Source organism: Artibeus jamaicensis, unplaced genomic scaffold, assembly GCF_021234435.1.
Source record: "Artibeus jamaicensis isolate MK-2021 breed Jamaican fruit bat unplaced genomic scaffold, CSHL_Jam_final contig_415, whole genome shotgun sequence".
In the NCBI taxonomy this organism is placed as follows: Eukaryota; Metazoa; Chordata; class Mammalia; order Chiroptera; family Phyllostomidae; genus Artibeus; species Artibeus jamaicensis.
The window spans coordinates 20,336,010-20,360,622 of record NW_026521823.1 but is presented as its reverse complement, the minus strand read 5'-3'; the positions used below and the strand labels follow the sequence as shown (position 1 = coordinate 20,360,622).

The 24,613-nt window shown below is 38.3% G+C and overlaps 1 long non-coding RNA gene across 1 annotated transcript; it reads left to right on the top strand.

The window, feature by feature from the left end:
* The first annotated feature begins 5,530 nt into the window (after nt 1-5,530).
* LOC128627474 (uncharacterized) lies at nt 5,531-19,002 on the top strand. The gene is made up of 2 exons (XR_008391649.1): nt 5,531-5,865; nt 18,507-19,002. It is a non-coding gene; the product is annotated as an uncharacterized LOC128627474 (long non-coding RNA).
* Nucleotides 19,003-24,613: the final 5,611 nt, after the last annotated feature.

Here is a 24,613-nt window from a genome sequence, read left to right as displayed (position 1 = left end):
TTCAAATGCTAATGACATTTCTAGTTACAAGGAGAATATGATTGTGGCCTGTTCAGTGTGAGGGTGAGCAGCCCAGGAACAGCGGGTGGCTGTGAGTGTTAGCTCTGTTGAGTAAGGACGGGACATCATGACCTTAGCCAAATGCCTGAGAATAGACTTGAGGAACAATTGGAAAAAATATATTTGGATTTGAGAATTTCCTAATATTATCAAGCAGAAGCTCATTATTAATGTATGCTACTTTTAAAACTCAACACTCTGTATTTCTATTGTAGCCACTGATACTATTCGTACATGAGGTACCCATTACTTAATGTCTTGAAATTGTAGGCAAAAGATGTTTACTGTGATAGAGGCCAAACAGTAAAAGAAGAATTGAACCACGTATATATTCTTTGTATTTTTAGAGGAGCTACATTAATTACTGTGTGTTCCAGAAAGGTAGATTTGATCAGGAGAGAAATACATATAGAATTCTACCCATTGCTTTCCAAGAAATGCCTACTACAACTACCATATATTTTGGACTGTAAGATGCACTCCTCCCCCAAATTTGGGAGGAAAGGGGTGTGTGTCTTATAGTCCAAATGTAGTTTACGTGGCTTGCTGGGGGGTGGTGGTGCGTGGCAGTGGAGCAGGGTCACAGGAGGCAGGAGCAGGGTCACCACTGCATTTTTCTCCCAAATTTGGGGGGGGGGGTAAAAGTACGTCTTCTAGTCGGAAAAATACATAAATACTCCAAGGGATTATTGGAATTGGTTTTCTCAGGCTATGCAATGGTTTAAAAAATACTCCACTTCCGTTCTACTCACAGATCTTTGTTTTCCTCCCCTTAGGAATTCATTTAGAAGGAATGGGAAAGTACTGGGAGGAGAACACTCGCTTTCACGATGGTTACTATATAACTAAACTAATTCCGAGTGGCCTATTGACTCTCAAGATTTACTGGGTGAGTGGGCTGATGAAAACTCTGGGCGTGACGGGGACTGTGTGAAAGCTGAATTGGGACCACGTCCTGGTTTTTAATGATGTTATCCTCGGAGAAATTGTCACTGAATTAATCCTACGTTTTCCATTTTCTGAGGTGACCAGGGACCGGGCACGCCGTCTGTAGCCAGTTATTTGAGATGAAGTGTTACTAGCAGTGGTGGAAACCCTGCAGCCCGGTCCTTCTCATCCCCCATCAGATCCGCTCTGGGCGTCTGCGGAATCTCGCTTCTGTGCAAGTGAGTTTTATATTTACGTTTTATGAGATCCTGGATTCTCAATTTAGGCTAGCACCTACTGGTTTAAAACTAAAAATAATATAAATTTTAGAGACCCGAATATTTAAAATTTCAATTTAGGTACTTTAAATTGATTTAGAAACAGACTGAAAGAGGAGAACTGTGATGTCATCCCCAAACAACAACAAATGAAAGGCCAAATCCTGGGACTTGTAGGCATGTAGATTCCCCTTGTAATGACAACATGTATTTCCTATCTAAATGAAGTAGTTCAAGTTTATTATGCAAAATGCCTAACATGCACAAAAGAACAGAAACTACAATTCATCTCTATACATATACACCTACCATCTGGATAGTCAAGATTTTTCATAATTGCTTCATCTACCTCTTGTTTTCAGTTAAAATTCTTAAAGCACATCTATGACCTCATCTAAAGATTTAAAGTTTCCAGTGTGTTTTCATTTTACTTGCTTTTCATTCTACCACTCACACTCCAAGCAATGGTAGCAGATAATATTATCATGACTGGATAGGGAAGAAAGCATAGGATCAGACTTTTGGCTTATTTAAGGTCACTCAAGTACCTAGTAGCAGAGCTGTGATCACCTGTGTCTTAGCGTCACGACACTCATTGAAATAACCTTCCAGTTTCCAGTGTCTCCTATTCTTGAGAAAAGATCACAGGGAAAGGCCACCTGTTCAGTCCCAACGGAAGCTCTAGCTGACTCTCAGTGTTTTCCACACAGCCTGTGAGTGAGGAAGCCCTTCAGTCGGCTCAGCCCAGTTACTGCCTGACGGGCCGACACGGAGACCCTGGACAAGAGCTACCTGGCTGAGCCCAGCCAACCTCAGAACCTAAACAAACAAAAATTTTTTTAAATGGTGGTTGTTTTTAAGCCCCTAGGTTTTGGGTAATTTGCTGCCTAGCAGTGGATAACTAACGTGGTGACCACAGGTATGGGATTACCTAGGATGGTTCTGATTTAAGTTATTTCTTCCAGTTATCTGGTAACAACCACAAATAATTACATTGTACCTGTGATATACCAGGCTTATATTCCCTTCCTTCTCACAAGGGTCCACAAATTAGCTACTATCATTATCCCAATTTACAAATGAGAAAATTAAGGCACAAAGAGGTCCAAGATTGCATAATTGACAATTTTTTTCATTGCCAACTTTTGAACCACGTTGTATGGTTCCAAAGTGCACACACTAAGTTGCCCTAAGTGTTATCCTAAGTTGCCTCACACCCTGCTGGGCTGTTTATCAGGCCATTTTTTCCCAGTTCTGTGTCCTTGATACCCAGGAGTTATGACAATACAAAAAGAAGAACAGAGCTAATTTAACCCAGATGAATTCATCTAAGCGTATTCACTCTTGGGTTTTTTTGTTTGACTTTTTAAACAAATACCCACGGTACTTAACAAAGCAAAGCAAAACAAAACAAACTAATTCTCCTAAAATACTTTTTCTTAAAATGAAAATTTATTTCTTGAGCAAGCCATAAAATATAATGAGTACTAGTCAACCCACTTATGTGCCGATAATCACCAGGGCGCATGTTTCTTACTGAGCTGCCTTCACTGTTTTACTGTTACAAAAACAAGGACTTTCAGGAGATTTGTGAAAAAAGTCCAAATATGTCCCTAGACATGGCTGAAGGCAGCAGTGTAGGTAAGTTAAATATGTTTTCTCTACCATATCCTCTTTGGTTTTCTCTTCGGGTGACACAATTGCCTTGATACTTCCTCAAAAGTTTAATCCAGCAAGTATTTATGGAGCTCAGAATCTCTCTATAGGTGTATATGTATCAGTGGACTGTATCACAGTGTGTTCCTCTCATGATATTACCACTGGAGGAAGGTTGGGGGCCAGGGGTTTGGGCCTTGTAGTGGGAGAAGCTTAAACAGTACTTGGATTTTCCAAGTAGGGGCAGGGAGAAGCTTATTTCAGGCAGATGGACCACCATGGGCAAAGTTGTGAGATGTGTTAGTAGAATTTAGGTAACAGCAAGTAGGCCACAGGTTAGAGAATCTTTTCAAGAGATGAACAGCAAGGAATGAGTGGAATGGAGATAAAAAGTTGTAAACACTTAGGGAACACCTAATCATAGCTGATCAAGTCAGGCACCTTATTTATCATTTCATTTAATCTTCACCCAAATCTCTGGTGGCATTGGAAAACTGCCAATACCCAAAGGTCTCTGGAAAAGGTCAGAACTCGAACTCAGTGAAAAAATCAACTGCAGAGAAGTATTAGCCTCAGCTCTTCATCTCCCATTGTGGAATGGAAAGCTAGGGCTCCAGTTAAAAAAATTTCTCCATTAGGGGAACTCTTCATAGAGTGGCAAGTTCAAAGCTGGCTCGTTATTAAGCAGCATACACTACTTTCAGAACTGCAACCTACACAGCACAGTCCTACTGTGTAACTTCCAGAGAAATCCGTGATGTACCCTCTGGGATCTGCTCTGTGGCAAAGGCAGGAGGGGGTGCTGTCCATGTCCTGAATTGGTGAGGAGAGCAGAGTGACATCAGGGTCAGCAAACCCTTTAATGCCCCATTAGCAGAGCTGTTTCTCCATCGGTCTACATGAGACATCACTACTCCACCTACTTGAAAGGTTGTAGTGACAAGGAAAACGATTTAGACAACCATTTCTGTGACAATGAAGGTTTGCTTTTTAAATTTTTTTTCATACTGGACAATTCCATTTAAAACATTCCATTTCATTTTAACACAACTTTAAATTTTCAGTCACTTTTCAGAGAGTTGGGATTGGGCTCAGAGGGGCCAATTTTTAATTTCTTTTTATTGGAATGATCACTAGAGAGAGAAAACTAAATGTGGATCCCAAACACCCAAGGTGGAGGTCCTGGGTGGCTAACTGAAGTGTCAAGGGTGACCTCTCACTCATTTTAACCTCAGGTACCTTCAGTTCCCTCATTGCATACCTCATGGGCAGATGTAAGGATCTGATGTTTTAAGTAAAAAAGACAGCACTTTGTAAAAGTTGTAAAGACTCCTGGTGATGTTGGTTCTTGTATGATTACAAGCTGGTGCCACCATCCACACTAACAAGATATTTTTGTCATCACATCTGACTCACGTAACAGGAACAAGCTGTGCATAAGCCAGTGCACAAGCTGACCTATTAATCACATCCTGCCCTCCTCTGAAAACCCCAACGTGTCTGTCATGCTTTTAGCCAAACAAAACACTGACAAGCAGTATGTACTCCTTCAGCCATTATTTGCACGGTATCTCCAATCCCTGAGACCCTGGCCTTTAATGTTGTATGTGTGTGTGCTCAGAGTTGAAAGTAAAAGAAGCAGTTGACTTTTCATGAAAATTTGAACATTGCAGTTTTATTGAGATATGAAAAAATTACACATTCTTCCTCAATGACCAAATAAAATGTGGCTTATATTTTTCATGCATGTAGGTTTACCATATGCATAAATATAGCCATACTTAGAGCTCTGAGAATTTTTTAGATAACACAAACTGCCCTTGTTAGAGACAATTCTATCTTCAATGGAAAAAAGTAAATAAGAGTACTGTTATTGAAGAATACTTATGGGCACCAGGACAAATTAGTCTTGGTAGACTTCATTTCATACCTGCACATTTTTTACTTTCTTTGAAGCTGAAGTTGATCCTCCAAAGAGACTCTGTGTGGAGAGAACATTGTTCTGTTTTCCAGGGCATTATGTCAAGTCAGTAAGCCGGTAGGCACACCTAATTCTTTTTCTTATTAGTAACACTTATATAAAGAATTTCTCAGAATAAATGCTGCTTGGGAAAACACATTTTATTTTAATATGCAGAAATGACTTGTAACTCAGAATTTAAAGTCACGTACTTCAGAGAGCCCAAAGCACAACAAAAGAGTTATTTTATCAGCTAATCACATGCTGCTGGACCTGATTTAAGCCTGCACTGCTGCTCCTATAACATCTTACAAATCACTGTCTGCACTTCAGTGGGCTCCATGCAACGTGCTGGTGGAATCTTACTTCTGTTCTTCAAGACCTTCCTACCTTGGGAGTGACATTAATGATTATCTCTCCTTTTCACATGGGTGCCCACCAGCTGAACTGCCTCGGTGACTTCCTGCCCACTTGGATGATTAGAGTTTTGCTGTTCACAATGACTTGGGTGGCAGGATCAATTTCCCCTCCTCTACTAGGCAGGTTCCTCCTTCAGTGTCTGGCACCCTAAGGACTGAATGAGGGCAGCAATATCACCTTGACCTACTTCTCTTTAGGGATTACGATTTCTCACTGAATGAATGTGAAGGCAGCAGGGCATTGCTTCAGTTTTAGGGGAACATGAATGTGAAGCCATAGATCTCCCTGGAAGTGGGCTGTGATGCCTGAATGCTCAGCTACTTCACTGATACTGAAACTGCCGGTGGGTCCAAGATGGAGGCAGAGGAGGGTGCTGAACTTGGCCATGTGTCCCAGAAACACATGGCATAGATACCCGTATTTAGAACACTGACTCTTGAGAGCCAACTGAGAGCCAATCGGGCAGCTTCTGCGTGGAAAACAAAAGAGAAACTGTGTAGAGAATGTGGGAGAACCACAAGAGCTCTCTGGGAGCTGAGGGAACTGTCCGGGACTGAAAAACTGGTAAGTGCCATTGTTTCTGTTCCTCCTCCACTTGGGTAGTGGGCAGGAGCTCCATCCAGGTTTACTGGCCGACCTGCAGGGCCTCTGTAGCACACCCCCAGATACCCCCACCCCCGAGCTGGCTCCAGCAGGAACAGGAGGGCACCAGGGCATGCGTACAAAGACGCCCTCTACCCAGAGATTGATCCAGCAGATATGACAGGATGCTGCTGTGCACACCTACTGGGCTGCACACACACATGGGACTACCAGCCTGGAGAGACTACAGAGCTAGCAAAATGCTGAGGGTCCCCTCACTTAGAGAAAGTGTGGAGATAGTGGGGCGCTGTTTCATGTACATGTGGGCCTGCCCTGCCCAGAGGGAGCTAGCCAAGCATTGAGGTACCCACATGTAGGGCTGCCCCATGCAGAGTGAGCAGGGTGCTGTTATATACAGATGAGGGTACAGATTTGTACCCTCCCCAAGAGGGTACAAAACTAGCAAAGGGCAGTCGTGCACACCCAGGGCTGCCCAATCCCGAGGAAGTACGGAACTAACGAAGCATTGCAGCACCTGAGGGTGGGCTGCCCTGAGTGGAGATAATGGGGTACTGCCGGACATAGGACTGTTCTATCTAGAGAAAGTGCAGAGCTAAAAGGACATCGAGATAAAGACAACCAGAGCAGTCCCACCCACACCCTGCTTAGGCAGCAGACAATGAAAGCAACAGAACATGCCTGGAACCCAGCCCTTCTGGTCAGGCGACACACCAGGCCCTGTTTGTGCCCCCTGACTACGACCAGCCTGCCAAAGCGCTCTGGCACACAGTCTACATGGAGGCCACTGTATCAACAGTAGGAGAGGCAGAGAGGTCGGGGAACACACACAGTAAGTCAAACAAAATGCCACACATGAGGGAACAATAAAAATCCCCAGAGAAAAACTCGAATGAAACGGAGATAAGGAATTTGTCTCATAAAGAATTAAAAGAAATAGTCATAATGAAACTCAACAAACTTGACAGCAGAATAGAGGGACTCAGAGAGCACTTCGACAGAGTTAGAAAATGTTATAAAAATCAGAGATGAAGAATAAAGTAACTGAAACAAAGAATATATTAGAAACAATAGACCAGATGGCTGGTTAATACAGAAGAGTCGTTTAGCAACCTGGAAGACAAAGTAGTGAAAATCACCCAATAAGCAAAATGTAAAAAGAATTAAAAAGAGTACATGGGGCCTCTGGGATAACATCGAGCTTTCTCACATTTGCATGATGGGGATTCAGAAAAGCGAAGGGAGAGAGAAAGAGGAAGCAAGTATATCTGAAGAAATAATGGCTAAAAACTTATCTAATCTGTGGGAGGAATCAGACACCCAGGTTTGGGAGGCACTGAGAGCTCTAAAAAGATGAAAATAAAGAGGCCCATACTAAGCCATATTTTAATTAAAATTGCAAACCTTAAGGATGAAGGGACGATCTTGAAGGCAGCGAGAAGGAAATAAGTCACATACAAGGGATATTCCATAAGGCTATCAGCTTCTTCATCTGAAGCCATTGTATCAGGCCAGTGGGAGCGGCAGGAATATTTCAAATACTGAAAGGAAGGAACCCACAGCCTGGAACATGGTATCTGTCAAGGTCATCAATCAGAATTGAGAACTGAAGATGTTCCCCACCATAACCAGTTTTTCAAGAAAAAATATTAATTTTATGAAAGAAGGACCATAACTTGAAATAAGAAAATATAGAAAAGGAAAAAAGTCATTGTTAAAGGCAAATATGTAATAAACATGGTGAATCAACCACATCAAAAGCTAGTATAATGGTTAAAGAGCAAAAGTAGCAAAGTTAACCATAAGTACAATGAGTAGTCATGGAACACACAAGACAAAAAGACATAAAACATGACATCAAAACCAGAGTAGGGCAAGAGTAAAAATATAATGCTTTTAGAATGCATTTGAACTGAAATACCTATCAGCTTAAAGTAGGCTGCTATAGAAACAGATGGAAATATGTGAACCTCCTGGGAACCATAAACCAAAAACCTACAAAAAATACAGAGAAATGAACCAAGTTAAAATACTGAAGAAAACCAGCAAATCAAAAGGAAAGGAAAAAATGAACACAGGAGAAAAACAAAACAATTAAAAAACAATGAAGAAAATGGCAATAAGTATATGCCTATCAATAATTACTTTAAATGTAAATGGATCAAATGTTCCAGTAAAAAGATACAGTGTAGCAGAATGGATGAAAAAGTAAGACCCACATGTGTTGCCTAAAAGAGACTTATTTTAGATAGAAAAACACACAGGAACTAAAACTGAAGGGATGGATATTTTATGTACATAAAAACAAAAAGAAACATTGGATAGCAAAACTCATATCAGACAAAATAGACTTTAAAACAAAGAATGTAACAGACAAAGAAGGACATTGCACAGTGATAAGATCAATCTAAGAAGTGTATATAACAATTATAAATATCTATGCACCCAACATAGAAGTACTCAAGTATATACAGCAAATATTAGACACAAAGGCAGACATTAACAGTGATACAAAAATAGTTGGGGACTTTGATACTCCATTTACCTCAATGGATAAATCATCAAGACAGGAAATTAAGAGGGAAAAGATGGTCTTAAATGCCACATTATCCCAGAATGTTTCATCCCCAAACTGCAGGTTACACATTTTTCTCAAGTACACACAGAACATTTTTCAGGATATGGCACATACTAAGCCACAAAATATGCCTCAAATTCAAGAAAATTGAAATTTTATCAAGTGTCTTTTCTAACCACAATTGCCCTAAACTAGAAATCAACTACAGATTAAATGACATGTTACTAAACAACCAATGGATCAAACCAAAAGAGTAAATCAAAAACTACCTTGATATAAATGAAAATGAAAAACAACTTCTAAAATTCACATGATACACACCTACCTTGAGAAGCAGGAAAACACCCAAATAAATAATCTAACTTTATACTTAAAAGAACTTGACAGAGAATAACAAGTAAAACTCAAAGTAAGGAGAAAGAAGGAAATAATAAAAATCAGAGTAAAAATAAACAAAATTGAGAATATAAAAAATAGAAAAGATCAATAAAACTGACAGCTGGTTATTTGGAGGGATAAATAAAACTGACAAACTCCTAGCAAGACTCATCAAAAAAAAAAAGGAGAGAGTTCAAATAAATAAAAGGTGAGATTATAACTGACACTACAGAAATACAAACAATCATTGAAGAATATTATGAATAGAATACCAACAATTGGACACTCTAGAAATAATGGATAAATTTCTAGAAACAATACTTACCTCCCAAGGCTAAACCAGTAAAAAACATAGAATTGGAACAGACCAAATACTAGCAATGAACATGAATCCATAATTTAAAAATTCCCAACAAAGACAAGTCCAGGGTTGTATGGCTGACAGGTAAATTCTACCAAACATTTAAAGAAGAAATAGTACCTATCTTTCTCAAACTATTATAAAAAATTGAAGAAGAAGGAATGCTACCGAATTCATTCTATAAGTCCCTGATACCAAAACTAGGCAAACACTACAAAAAAAAAATAGAATTACAGGCCAATATTCCTGGTAAACATAGATACAAAAATTCACAACAAAAATACTAGCAAAACAAATTCAAGAATAAATTAAAAGGACTATAAAGTATGATCAAGTGGTTTTAACATCCACAAAACAATTAATGATTCATCACATCAGTGACACCAGGGATAAAAATTATATGATCATCCTAATAAATATGGAAAAAGAAAGTATTTGACAAAGTTTATGTCCATTATAAAAACTCTGAACAAAGTGATTATAGAAGGAACTTATCTCAACATGATAAAGGCTATATATAATAAGCCCACAGCTAACATCACACTTAGTGATGAAAAGATGAAAGCTTTTCTTCTAAGACCAGGAATAAGACAAGGATGGTTACTCTCCCTGCTATTTTTCAATATATGAGTAATACTGGAAGTGAGAATGACAGAAATCAGACAAGTAATAAAAGGCATGTAAATTGTAAAGTAAAATTGTCACTATTTGCAGATGACATGATACTATATACAGCAAACTAAAGAATTCACCAAGGGATTGATACCCAATATATATAAAGAACACATATAGCTCAACAAAAAAAAACTATCCAATCAAAATATGGGCAGAAGACATGAAGAGGGATTTCTTCGAAGAAGACATGGAGATGGCCAACTGACATTTAAAGATGCTCAATGTCACTAATCATCAGGGAGATGCAAATTAAAATTACAATGAGATAATACCTCCTATAGTCAGAATGGCTATAATTAAAAAGTCAAAAAATGTGCTGCTGAGGATGTGAATAAAAGGGAAATCCCTGTGCAATGTTGGTGGGAATGCAAATTGGTGCAGCAACTATGGAAAACAGATTCCTCAGAAAAATGAAAAAGATCCAGCATATGATCCAACAATTCCACTTATGAGTAACTCAAAGAAAATGAAAATACTAATGTAAAAATATGCATGTACCCCATTTGTTCCCTGTAACACTATTTACAATAGTCAAGATATAGAAACAATCTAGCTGTCCATCAATACATAAATGGATAAAGATGTAGTATATACATACAATGAAATATTATACAGCAATAAGAATAAAATCTTGCCATTTGTGACAACATGGATGGACCTAGAGTGTATTATACTAAGTGACATAAGTCAGGTAGAGAAAGACAAATACTCTGTGGTTTTGCTTATATGTACAATATTAAAAAAATTAAACAAATGAGTCCACGAAACAAAAGGTACATAGAAACAGAGACCAAAGGGATGATTGTCAGATGGGAGAAGTAGAGGGATGTATTAAAAAATGAAAGGAAATATAATCAATAATATTGTGATAACTTTGCATGGTGATAGATGGTTAGTAGACTTAGTGTGATGAACAAATTGTAAGATATACAAATGTCGAACCACTATGTTGTACTGCTGAAACTAATATAATATTGTATGCTAAGAATACTTTAACTTAAAAAAGTTGATTGTGCCTTGACTGGGTGGCTCAGTTGGGTGGAGCATTGTTTTATACACCAAAAGGGTTGCAGCTTTGATTCCTGGTCAGGGCACATACCCGGGTTGTGGGTTTGATCCCTGGTCTGGGTGTGTGTGGGAGAGAACTGTTCAATGTTTCTCTCACACATTGATGCTTCTCCCTCTCTCTCTCTCAAGTCAATGAACATATCCTCAGGTGAGGATTAAAAGATAGATTAAAAAAAAAAAGCTAGTTGTGCCATAGCTGGGTAGGTCAGTTGGTTGGAGTGTTGTCTCAACACACCAAAATTGCAGGTTTGATCCCTGGTCAGGGCACATATAAGAATCAACCAATGACCATATCATTAAGCAAAACAACAAATCAGTGTTTTTCTCTCTCTCCCTCTCGCTCCAAAATCAATTAGTAAAAAAATGTTTTTTAAAGAGATGCTAATGCTGGTTGACATTAACATCTTACTTAAGTCCCACTTGGGACCAAATGGTCTTGTCTTCTCTGCCTGCTGAGTGGGTGGGCATGTGTGATACCAGGCACTGAGGCTACTGACTTCTCCAGCTCTGCAGTGAGAGTGCTCAGCTCACTGTGTGACATTAAAAGAAAGATCTACTAGCATCTACCTCAAAATCTAATAGTTACATCGACCACTTAACACATCTGTCTAAAGACAATGGCTTAGTGTCTAAAGACACTTTGCATGTTACTTTGTGAAGCCTGTTTCAATGAGATCAACTAAGCATTTTATAATATTTATTATTAGTTGCAAATTATTTTATGCATGTATAAGCAAAGCAGTAGCTGTTCATAGAGTGGTTCCATTAACCAAAATAAAACTTTGAAAATACTTAAATGAAGCCAATTTTATGTTGTGCTCATTAAAGGCTTTGAAATAATCAGGTTAATTTTTGATAGTCTGCAATTGAAATAGTAGTTGCAGTTATCAAAAGTTATAAACATTTTATATATACAAAGAATTATTCAACTCTACAACTTTGTTAGGAGGCTAGTCTTGAATATACAATAAATACTTCATTATGGCATTATGCACTTTTTAAATTTTTGGACCAATGTCAGTGGGATTTTAGTATATTTGAGAATCTGGAGAAGTGCTTTTAAAATTAATTGTCATTAAATCACATTGAACACTTGCAAATGAGCTCTCTAAATTTCAGCAACATTTTGTTCAAAATCATTTAAAATGTCAAATTGAGATATTCAGTAAATGAAGCGCCAGAACACTTCAGCTTTTAGAGCTTTTATTGAATTGCTATTATTGCAAACAAAGCTTGGAAACAGGAAAACATTAAAATTTATTGCTTACTAGCAAGGGAATAATTGAACAAATTGAATAATAGGAGCATAAATGGTACATAATATTAAAATTTGAAATTCTGTAATTGTTCAATAGAATGGTACTTTCCAATCTGTAAAGAACCAATTTTTGTTTTAATCAATCCTTCACAAAAGAATACTTTTGTAAAGCTTGGTAAATGTTAACAGAAAAATGAAGTGGAGAAAAGAGACATATAAAATTCAACTCACATTTTTACCATTAGCTTATTTGGACACAAAATTACATGATGGAGAAAAATAAAGCAATTACTATAATTATACAGGTTGTTCATTGAGACTATGTATATAGGCAACTACTATGTAGAAATCCTACTGGACACCTAACTGTACATCATTCTGCAATTATAATAAAAATATCATTTAAATACGGCTTCCCACACTAAACGTCTATACGCATACTTTCAATGAACAGCAGTATGTCAATATTTAAAGGTTTCAGTGTGACAGTTGAGCTTGCCCTTTGATTATTAATTTGTCTAATCTGGGTTGGATTGACAGCAATCTTACTACAAAAATAATATATGTCTAAACTGTTTCTTTTTTTTTTGTTGTTAGTATAAAAACACAGACTGGCAGTTACAAAGCAGTCACAGGGGTGTAAAGAGAAGTATAGGGAATCTAGTCAATAATATTGCAATAAATGTGTTTGGTGCCAATTGGGTGCTGGAAATATCAGGAGGAACACTTTGGATTGTCTAATCACTATGCTGTGCACCCAAAACTAATACAAAATCACATTGTACTATAAACTGCAAATATTGGATATAAACTGTAATAGAAAAAAATTTTAATTTAAAAGAATAATTTAAAAAAACCACAGTACGGTAACCAGTCACAAATATGTTGATGGGAATGGAAGAAGAGATTTTTCTAAAAATTTGTCAACAAACTCATTATTTTTAACTTTGATCTAAAATCAAGCAAGTTATACTATATTTTTAAAATTTATATCTAATCCTTTATAGGTAACTAGTTCTGACAATTTGTTCTATGAAGTTATAAAGTTGTTATGAAAATAATGAATTTCCTATGCAGGATCTTTTGTGATGGTTAATGAAATTCAGAAGATCCCATCAAATTTACAAGCTGTTTGGTGATAAACTTTTGAAGATGTACAGTATGCAGTGTCATTATTGTTTTATTGACTCAGTAATCATTTAGATTTACCCACATTTATTTTTTCATTGCTTTACATTTCTCTTGAATCTGAGTTTCCTTTTGGAATTATTTTCCTCTACTTGAAAACACCCTTTAGTACTTCCTTTAAAATAAATCAGCTATTAACAAAATGTCTTCAGTATGTCTCCATTTTTGGAGAACCTTTTTGCTGGGTAAAGAGACTTATTCTGTAAATGGCACTGCCAATTTATATGCTCCTTATAAGGCATATTCCTTGAAATTCTAGAGGATTCCCTTCTCCATAATCAGGTTATAGATAATTAGTACATTCTTAAAGAGATGCATATACTTAAAGCAGACACACTTTGAGAACTTCTGCAAAGTCTCAAACTCCTCATGGTCCAAATACGTTATCAACATCGAGAAGATTCGGGGGACTCAACCCATCAAAATTCAGACTGACCTAACCAACCTGTTACCCAAGTTGTACAATATTCTTTGAAACCAGAACCAATGGAAGGATTAAAGCCCAGAAAATAAATACCAATAGCAAAAGGATGTAATATGCCTTGCTCTATCCCTTGAATTAGTCCTAACCTGTCTTAGATAAGAGTTCCAGATCTTAGGGCTATTAATAGAATGATTATACCTCACTTCTCAAGATTACTTGATCCTTTGGATAAAATTCTATAGTCATCACTCTATACTAGTCAGAGAGTCATTTTCTTTCCATGGGCCCCTTCTTGTACCTACTAGATCCCCACATTATTAACTCTACTTCCAGTCATGAGAAAAAAAAGAGGACTCAGCCCTGGAAGAACAAAATGTTTCTGCAAACGTCATTACCATAATGTTCACAGAGACCAGGGATGCAGTAGAGTTTAGAGTAAATCTTGAGGCTATTGTTTTTTGCATAGTTAACTTTTTCTCCTCATAGTCTCTTTAACTGCTTTATAGAAGTTAGTCAACTCCAGGGGATCTGCCCTTCCCCACACAGGTAATTGGCGTATAACATCATATAGTCTATGCTCCCTAGGAAACTACTTTATGATATGAAGCCAATTGTTTGCTTGTGTATCAGACAAGCAACCCCTTGTGAAAGAGGTTTTTTTGCAGCATGTGCCCAGGAACTTAGAAAACAGAGCTGCATAGTGCACTAAGAATTAGTCAGAAGAGCAATTTTCAACAGCTGTGCCGCAAGAATTTTTTAAACATGCAATAGCTGACTATTTAGTCAGGGGCACTGCCCTCTTTTCCCTTAGATTGTCAAATTTAAAAAATGACAACGGACAACACAACAATAGCCATCCAGTATGAATGAATGAAAATTATACCTATTTTTTTCAGATCTACAAAAATTTTGTTTTGGTGTGTCACAGAATTTTAGTAATTAGTTTATGTGTGCCATGAGATGGAAAAGGTTAAAAATCACTGATTCAGAAGAACCTTTAATTTACTTTTGTATGTACGCCATCTATGCAGTAGTTCCTATAGAGGTGTTTACACAATTGGAAAAAGTGGTAAGAAAGTTATATAATTGGAAAGGGTGGTAAGAAGTTCGATCTTTTTTTAAACATTTTTTATTGTTGTTCAAGCACAGTTTTCTGCCTTTTCCTCCCTCCCTCCCTCCTATTTCCACCCCCTTGTTATTGTCCATGTGTCCTTTACAACTGTTCAATCTTAACTAATATTATAAGTGATACTTCCATAGTACTTGAAGCTCATATGGTAAATCTGAACTTTCTGGTCTAAGTAGTAATGATCAAAGTAATAGCTTTAGATTTTCTATTAGCCTCTCAGAGCAGTATCTGTGCTTCAGTTGTACTTGGTTAAACACCACTGGGCAAATAGAACAATTCATCTCTAAGAAGATGTCCACCTGACTCCTAAAAGTAGACCCAAGTGGACTTGAGGATGCGTTCCTTGCTCTGTATTTTAATCATCATCCTGCCCTCAATCTTTGTGAGTGTTGTAGTTGTCAGCTGTGGAGTTCCTTGAGTTTTAAAAGCTTCTGCACAGTTACTGCCCATGATCCAACAATTCCTCACCTGATAAAGTGAGAAAAAAGGACGGAGCCTGGCCCAACTCCAGACTGTTCTTTGTTGTTTCCAAAATAATGCACTCTCTAGAGATTACAAAGGTAATGTAGATCTGAAATGAGAAACTTCTCTAACTGCCTCTCTGTTTTGGCTAGAGGTTGGCCAGTTGAGGAGGGTTCAGGGGAGACTAAGATTAGAAGTAATCACCCTTACCAGAGATGCAAGACTGAGAATCACCACTTTTATCGGTTATGTATAAGTATAACCACACAATGTCATGTACCCTGCATAATACTTCTCAGCTTGGAATATCATCTAGTTTGCACTGATCCCTAGCTAAAAAAAATCAGTCCATCCAGAGTCTCACTTTACTCCTGACATCATACCCTATATATGATCTTCTGAGGCTAATCTAAAAGCAATAAAAACTCATGGTTTCTTTGTTAATTAAGATGCCTTTTCAGATTTTCCTTGTGCTGTTCTTTCGTCCTGTAACATATCGATGAGGCTCCAGTTACTTATATCACAGCACATCTCTTTGAATAAGAAATTTTTCACATATAAAATATGAAAACATAATGTTGATATAAAATATATCCAATTAGGTTATGGATTAACACAAATATGCATTGCTTAAAAAGAAGCAAATGATCAAGGAGATCCTGAAAATCTATACTCAGTAAATTGATCACCCATTATAAATTGTGAAAATGCAATATTGTTTGGTAACTCTGTAGCACTCTCTCTCTAAAGAACTCAAGAGCCTTGGAAATACCTTGAAAATGGCATTTTATCCCTGGCTGGTGTGGCTCAGTGGATTGAGTGCCGGCCTGTGGACCAAAGAGTTGCCGGTTTGATTCCCAGTCGGGGCACATGCCTGGGTTGTGGGCCAGGTCTCCAGTAGGGAACATGCAAGAGGCAACCACACATTGATGTTTCTTTCCTTTTTCTCCCTCCTTTCCCCCTTTTTTTAAAAAAATAAAGAAAATCTGCCCTGGCTGGTGTAGCTCAGTGGATTGAGCGCGGGCCTGCGAACCACACGATCGCGGTTCGATTCCCAGTCAGGCCACATGCCTGGGTTGCAGGCCGGTTCCCTGCAGGCCAGTTCCCAGCAGGGGACGCACAAAAGGCAACCATACATTGATGTTTCTCTCCCTCTCTCCTTCCCCCACTTCCCCTGTAAAGATAAATAAATAATAAAATATTTAAAAAAAAAATAAAGAAAATCTAAAGAAAAAAAGAAAATGGCATTTTAAACTATTCTAATACTTATTAGTAGTACTGAGTTATTGCTAGTATGAAAATTTAAAAACATCTCAGAGACACATAATGACACTTGGTACTAATAAGCACAGGTGAGACAACCTTCCATAACAGTGACATGCAAGGCAAGTCACTTAACCTTTACACCTCCATCTTCTCATGAAAAATGGAATAATAACATCTGTCATGCTTAACTGCGAGTGTTACTCAAAGAGCAAAATTCAGTAATGCATGTGGAAAGAACAATGACAAAACACTATAGAAAGTTAAACGGTTGTGACTGTGTATAAGCTTTAGGTTGATATGGCTTGTTTCATGAATTTCCACTGTCACAACACCATCCCCCTGTGCTGTCCCCAAGTCCAGTCATCCCAATTTCCCACACCAAACAAATCAAAGTAGCACACCTTCTAGAAAAATGGAATCTACAATTCAAAAATTGTGACTCGTAGATCCTGTTCAATTTACTTATTTACTTGAATTTGAACCAGTGGTAGGAAGTAGGATTGAGGGATTAGAGGTGCAGCATAGCAAACCAACCTCAGCAAGTGCCCACACTGAGGAATCAACTTCTCCAAAGGCTTTGGGTGGCTATATGAATCAAAACCAATTCATTTAAAAATGTAATTTTGCAAGTGATTAATCTATCATCTGGTCTGATTGCCTGTGGTACAGTTTTATAATTATAAATTGCACGGAGAATAAAAATAATTCAAATAATCTTATTGGCTAAGGCACAGGGCATTAATTCAGTTTATAATAGCAATAATGACCTCAGCCCAGGACATTTCCAGGCAATTAATGACTGGTTGGAGCTAATGGCCCGAGTTTCAGCCAAGGACCATCAACTCCTCTTAGCTGGTCATCAATCCTCAGAAAATGCCCAGTGCGCAGAGCACAGTCAGACCTGTTTGGAGTTTGACACCATCCCAACTTTTTATTTTCAAGAAAATTTGTTGCTCTACTCTTTTCCCTAAAAACCAATTTTGCTTGTAAACTAGGTAAAAATGAAGGATAGTATTTTTTTTTCAGGAAGGAGAAAAAGTACATTTAATTAGGAAGAAAATTATGAACAAAGTAGGAATTAAAACTTTCATTAGTCATATTTAATTACAGAATAATTTTAGCAAAGAGTGTTAGAGAACATGACTTCAAATCTCTGCTCTTTTCTTAATTTTATAACTTTGAACAATTTCTCTTAAATCTGATACTCATTCTACTCCTTCAAAAAAATAGGAATAATAATATCTCTCCGGTAAACTTGGTCTCTTCTTGAATAGTGCCCATATGATTTATTTTTATTGATTTATTTTCTATTAAATTTATTGGGGTGACATTGGTTAATACAATAACATTATGTAGGTTTCAAGTGTACATTTCTATGATACACGATCTGTTTATTGCATTGTGTTTGAATAATTAACTCATGGAACATAAGAACAACCCATAGCCATAATACACTTAGTAGTACCATAACATTGAAAACATAGTACAGACCCAAAATACTAGATATCCATTTTCCATTTCTACAAATGCCTCAAAATCAGTCCTGTTAGGAAGAGTCTGGGCGGTGAGCCCCTATTTTTGTGGTTTAGTTTTTCTCTCCCAGAGAGAACATCGTCACTTACTTGTAATTTACAGATTTCTAATTTCTACCTAACAACTGCCTCGTTTGACTTTGCATCCTTTGCCAGGATGAGTAGGAAACACAGCAGAGGAAAACATGACTCTTCGTATGCAAACCCAAGTGGTACCACATGACAATATCATCAGTCATTTCAAGCTCCTCTAGTGTACCTCACACATTTTTTTCTCATTTCACAGGAGGCATATGAAACAGATGACCTGGATCCGCAGCATGGCACATGCAAGCTCTTTGTGAGCCACTCGAGCAGAGAGAGGGATTCTTCGCCAGCCAGCCCATCTCAGTGGGAGGCCACCAGCTTGCTGCCCACCCCCTTCCCCCCCCCCCAGTCACAGCTACAGGAAAAGCACTGCAACATCTCATTGAGTTTGCCTCCCACCAGGCTCACTCTCCCCTTCCTTTTTTTTTTTTTTTTTTAAGAATTCCTTTGTCATTTTAATCCATCTCACATAAGGCAGAAGTCATGAAATGACTGTGTGTAAAGTGGCCTGTACCATCAGGGTCACGTGCCAAGAGGGCATAGACTCAGACCACCTGTGACTGGTAATGAATGAGAGGATGCCTTCGTGCTGAGATCACACACATCCATACCCCAGTCCTGGCTGAAGTTTTTGACTTCTAGTCTTTATCTATTTGAAAAGGCAAACTGTTGAAATATATGCATATTATTGTCAAGTGGATGATTTATTATCATTATTGCTTACATTAAGGGCTAATATCCACAGTAGGCTCATGCAGGCTCTGCAAAGTGGCTGTCCAGGAAAGCGGGGGAGAGAGGCCCTCGGCAGCTGGATGAACAACAGCTCCCAGGGGGGGGTTTCTCAGTGGGAACGGGAGACATGTTGCCTGGTCATCCAGGTCTGGTCATCAAAGATGACTGATGATAGGAATAGTCAAAATAATGTTAATAACAATACACTCCTTACAGAGTAGAGAGAAACATTGCATTTCCACGTTTTCCTGCTGGGATCATGAGTATCTGTCATTAAAACCATTATTTCTCCTGTCAAAAAAAGCAGACATGAAATAACTCAAAAACTGTCACAAGGAACACATGTATTTATGATCTGATATTTGACAGAGGAAAAAAAGTCCAGAAGATGGGATGCTGCTCATGTCTTAATGTCCCTCCACACAGGGACCGCATGCAGGTGTGAAATGATTGATATATTAAGGACTCTTAAGTAGGAGTACAAAAATACTAAAAATATAATTTATGAAATTCTGCTAAGGTAGATTTGATGTGCTGGAATAATATACATTTTTAATTAATCAAGAAACTACTTATGCAAATGAATACTAAGTTTGGATGCAAATTAGTAAGCTTTACACAATAAAAATAAATTTAATTTCAGGGGAGAAAAGCAGTAATTTTTATATCATTTTTATAGGAAGCAGCTGATGATCCTAACTTGATTTCTGGAGGCGGAAACTTGAAATAATATATATTCTACAGGTAGAGGATAACTAGATCATTGGTTTAGGACCAGATTATCTGTGCCGGAGCTCAAAGGATTCAGAAATCTTGGGGCCTATTTAGCAGAGCTAAGAAATAAACTCATGTCAGTCTTAGCACAAAACCTATGCACTTTCTGCCTCACTGTGGCCTGCATGCTAAAAATCCATTCCTACGATTCTATGCAATGTGCTATTTCACTTAGATTTCTCAAACCATTTAACTGTGCAAATAGGAGAAAAGCTAGTTTAGTTTCCTCCATTACTAACCATCTATCTAACCTGCTCAACCATAAAAGAAGACAGTATATGCCTTCAAAACACTTTGATTTGCATCTCATTAGAGATTAGAATCCGGAAAATCTTTTCATCTAAGGAAGTCTGCAACTTCAATCAGAAAATGGCAAAGAAGTGATGTCAATACCCAAATTGCAAAGCATGTTTTAAAAATACTCCCCAAAGAACATTTAAACATTAATAATCAAGATCAAGAATCACTTTTGCAAGTAGCATAAAAGTCGTGCAAATGTGTTTAAACTATACATGAAAGAAAAGTCATGTGGCTAAACATTATTCCCAACTGAATCTAGGAGGAATTTGGAAAAGCATTAGTGGCAGGTATACTGTATGGGTACCAAGCTGACAGTCTCTGTCCTCTTAGCTCTTTGAATTCAAGGGTTTCTAAGATATGTTTATCTTGTGGACTCCTATATTTAAGTTCCATTAAATTTATACAGTGAGTGTTAATTAACTGTCTTCCCTCTTCTGTTCACTTGCATATGTTATACTAGTTATTTCTACAGATGCTTATGAGCATGTCCAGTGGGGTTATTTTACTTTTAGAAAGCAGAATTAGGAAACTGATGAATTGCAAAGTCACTTGTCAATGAAGATACCTTTTTATTCTCTTTTAAAATAAGCATTTTGTGAGGTTATAATGGGAGGTGCATCATTTTATTCCTACGTTGGAACAAATGGACACAACATGCTCTTTCTACAGTGAGTCAATAATTTTAAGATGTGGTTCACACTCTTTAGAGATGTAACAGCAAGCCAACCCTGGCATAGAAATAGGGAATTCTCAGTTTAAAAAGGGGCTTTACTCTAAAACTCTGTAAAGCAGTTGTTCAAATTGAGTGCTCTTTACCCCTACAAACAATTGTGTATACATAGTGATCACATTGCTAAAACATCGCACACAATGGAGCCGGCTATTAACAAAGCTAAAATGGGTCCTAAGATCAGACTCAACCATGTGGACAGGACAGGAGAAGGATGACAAGTAAAGCTTTTCTTCCTTATAGCTAGTCGCAGGAGGAACTTCAACAGACTTTCAAAATGCACAGCATTAGCACCTTAGAACAGGTCATCTCTAAGTGCTAAGGAATGTTCAATGGTAACCTTACCCAAGTGGGCACTTTGACTATAGCTTCTAGCTTGTTCTGTAGTTTGATGGTTCAAAAATGTCAGTTCGAAAATGATTCAAGTCTATAGCTTCTCCTATTTGGGAAAAAAGGTCACCAATTTTCTTCCTAATAGATAGCACATAACCTAAGTCTATATCTTAAGAAGCATGAGTGATGTTCCATTACAGAACTTGCATTAGAACCTGTTTTAGACTGCTAGAAAATGGAAAGCTATTAAAAATGGTATAGGAAGGTGCCCCCTGCCTGAAGGTCAAAGAGATTAAGACTTTCACTGGATTAAGAATGAACTAAATAACCTCATGATCATGTCCGGTCTCTATAGCTCTTCACAGTAAGATAATGGAAAGGATAATTTGATACTATGCTTTATTTACAATAAACATATTTCTCCTTACCGCAAGTTCTTCAATACAAAAAAAGTCTTGTTATTTGACAAGGCAGTAAGGTCATAGACTTAAGGCATAATATTATATGGTCTTTAACCCACAGTACTCCTGGTTTCAATATCAGCCACCTATTACAATGTCTGAAATTTTCTTGGGGCAGAAGAATCTTGATGTGGGCAAGAAGGCATTAGGAAAGCTGAATGTCATTCAACCAGGGAAGTCTATGATGGATGGGCCAAGAGTGTGTTGCCTGTACCAGACATGACTGCATAAAAATCCATTCCAAATCTAGTGCTTTAAAGCCACAGTCATTTATTTGCTCATAGTTCTGCCATTTGGGCAGGTTGGGTAGAAATTCCTTGTTTCCATGTAGTTTTAGGCAGGGTTCCCTCTAAAGGTTACATTCATTGGAAGTTCAGCTGCATGCTAGAATATCCAAGATAGTGTCATATTCATGTCTGATGATTCAGCTGGATGGCTGAAATATATGGGGGCCCTCAGGACATTTCTCTCCATCCACACAGTTTATCTAACAGGGTAGCTGATATTTTTTGTATGTTGGCCCAGAGCTCTCCATGAGAGTGAAGCAGAAGTTCCAGGCCTCTTAAGACTTAAGCCTGGCACTAGTACAGACAGTGTCAGTTCCATTGCATTCTCAAAGGCAGAACAACTCACAGAGCCACTCAGTTTCAAGGGCAGGGTGAACAGACACAACCTGCTGATAGGATGAGCAGCAAAAAACAACCTGTGATCATCTGTAATGCACGACAATGACCTGGCATGTGAAATTCAATAGTCATGCAAACCTGATAGAAGGTAGTTTAGAAAGGAGGGTTGAGAATGATCTAAAGATAATTGTTTTTTTCCCCTCAGTTTTTCAGACTGCTGGAAATGTTTAAATCTGTCCATCCACAGCTTCTTTAGTACCCAGTTATGAGAGCATTAAAATATAGAACAGCGGTGGTGAACTACAACTCATGTCAACTGTCTTTGTAAATAAATCTGGGGGGCCTGGCAGAATGAATGGCTTCTGCAAAGAAGGACTGTGAGAGAACAAGGGCTGTTTGCCACCAGTGAGGTTGTGACCAGAGAAAACACCATCAATGTCCACCAGTGAATCCATGGAGTGGCTTTCAAGAAGCGTGCCCCTTAGTCATTCAGAGAGATCGGGGAATATGAAGGAGATGGAACTCCAGATGGGCACATTGACGCGGGGCTCAACCAGGCAGTCTGGGCCAAAGGAATAGAGGATGCCCCACACTGTATCCCAGGGTTGTCCTGAAAATGTAACGAGATGGAGATTCACCAAACAACTCTATACATTAGTCACCTATATGTCACCACTTTGAAAAATCTGCAGTTAATATGGATGAGAAGTACTGATTATTGAACGAAGTTGTAAAACTGGAAAAAAAAAAGAGATTTATTGGAACATACCTATCCTCCTCAGGCATTTATGTACCGTTTCGGCTGCTTTAGTGCTGCAGAAGCAGAGTTGAGTAGTTGTGACAAAGAACACGGTGGCCCGCTGATCCAAAGACGTTTACTTTATAGACTTAGTAATTTGCTAGGGTTACCATAACAACCGGGGGAGGGGGTAAACAACAAAAATTTATTTTCTCGAGAGTTCTGGAGTCTAGTCAAGTCTAAAATCAAGGTGCCCCAGGACTGATTCCTTCTGCAGGACGTGAGGGAAGGATGTGTCCGGGCCTCTCTCCTTGGCTCACAGACGGTGGTCACCCTGTGTCTTCACATTATCTTCCCTGTGCCTTTCTGTGTCCATATTTCCTCCTCCTGTCAGGAAACTGAATTGGGGACTACCCTCAGGACATCACTTTAACTTGGTTACCTCAGCAAAGACCCCACCTCCATTCCAAAGTACAGGGGGGTTAGGACTTCAACATATGTGTTGGGGTGGGAGAAAAAGACAGTTTAACCCGTAACAGTGGTTTTTCGGTTGATCCCTGGAAAAGAAGAGAGGGGCAAACCTGGTTTTCAGAGGCCTTGGAGTCTAGTATCGATTCTACACCACACTGGGTCACTAAGAACAAGTCACCGAAACTCCTTTCTACATTAGTAAATTACATTCAGCAGTGCCTTGATTGCACATTGTGCAGGGGGATCCCAAGATAATGTTGGCATGCTATGCAAACAAATAGCACAGAAAACAAAAACATTTTTCATGAGTTATATATTTACTATATACATTCTAATACCATTTTATATTAAATTATGTATATTATGAATTTGTAGAAAAATAAATTTGAATAATTAAAATCTGGGAGTTTGTCTATTTGAACTTGAGCTTGCCCTTCATTTAGTAGGAAATATATTAGCAGATTCCTCCTGGTTGGTGAAGAAAGTGGCCATAGTGTTCAAATTTCTTCAATGTTTCAGAACTATGCTGCTAAGTATCCAAGGTCTGTCCAAAAGGTGTCCAGCCATGTACTATGAAAACTAGAGACATTTATTGAAGATACAAGATGTAAGAAACATTGTTCATAAGACAATGACACCACAGTCCCCTTCAAAGTAGGTACCTTGGTACTTCACACAGTTTTCCCAACTGCTATCAGCTGCCCCATCATATTTTCATGAATCTCATTGATGAGCTAAAATCTCTTCTCTTTCAAAGGCAATTTTAAGTTTAGGAAAAGCCAAAAGTCATAGGGTACCCTATCTGGGCTGTAGGGGGCCTGAGTCTCCTGGGTGATTTGATGTTTTGCCAAAAACTCTGCCTGAGATGTGATGCATGAGCTGGTGCACTGTTGTGATGAAACTGCCAGTCACCAGTTACCCACAGCTGCAGCCTTCTGAATCATCCAAATAGCTCCCATGGAGGAATGTTCAAGCTTAATGCAAAATCTGATGCAGATTCATTGCTCTACTTGCTCAGTCATTTTGAATGCGATGGTCACACAGTACACATGCTCACTCAACAGCATCTACTGCCCCCACTAACTAGTACAGTGAAGTTGTCATTGTTCACACATATGCATTCCAGTCCATTCTCCTGGG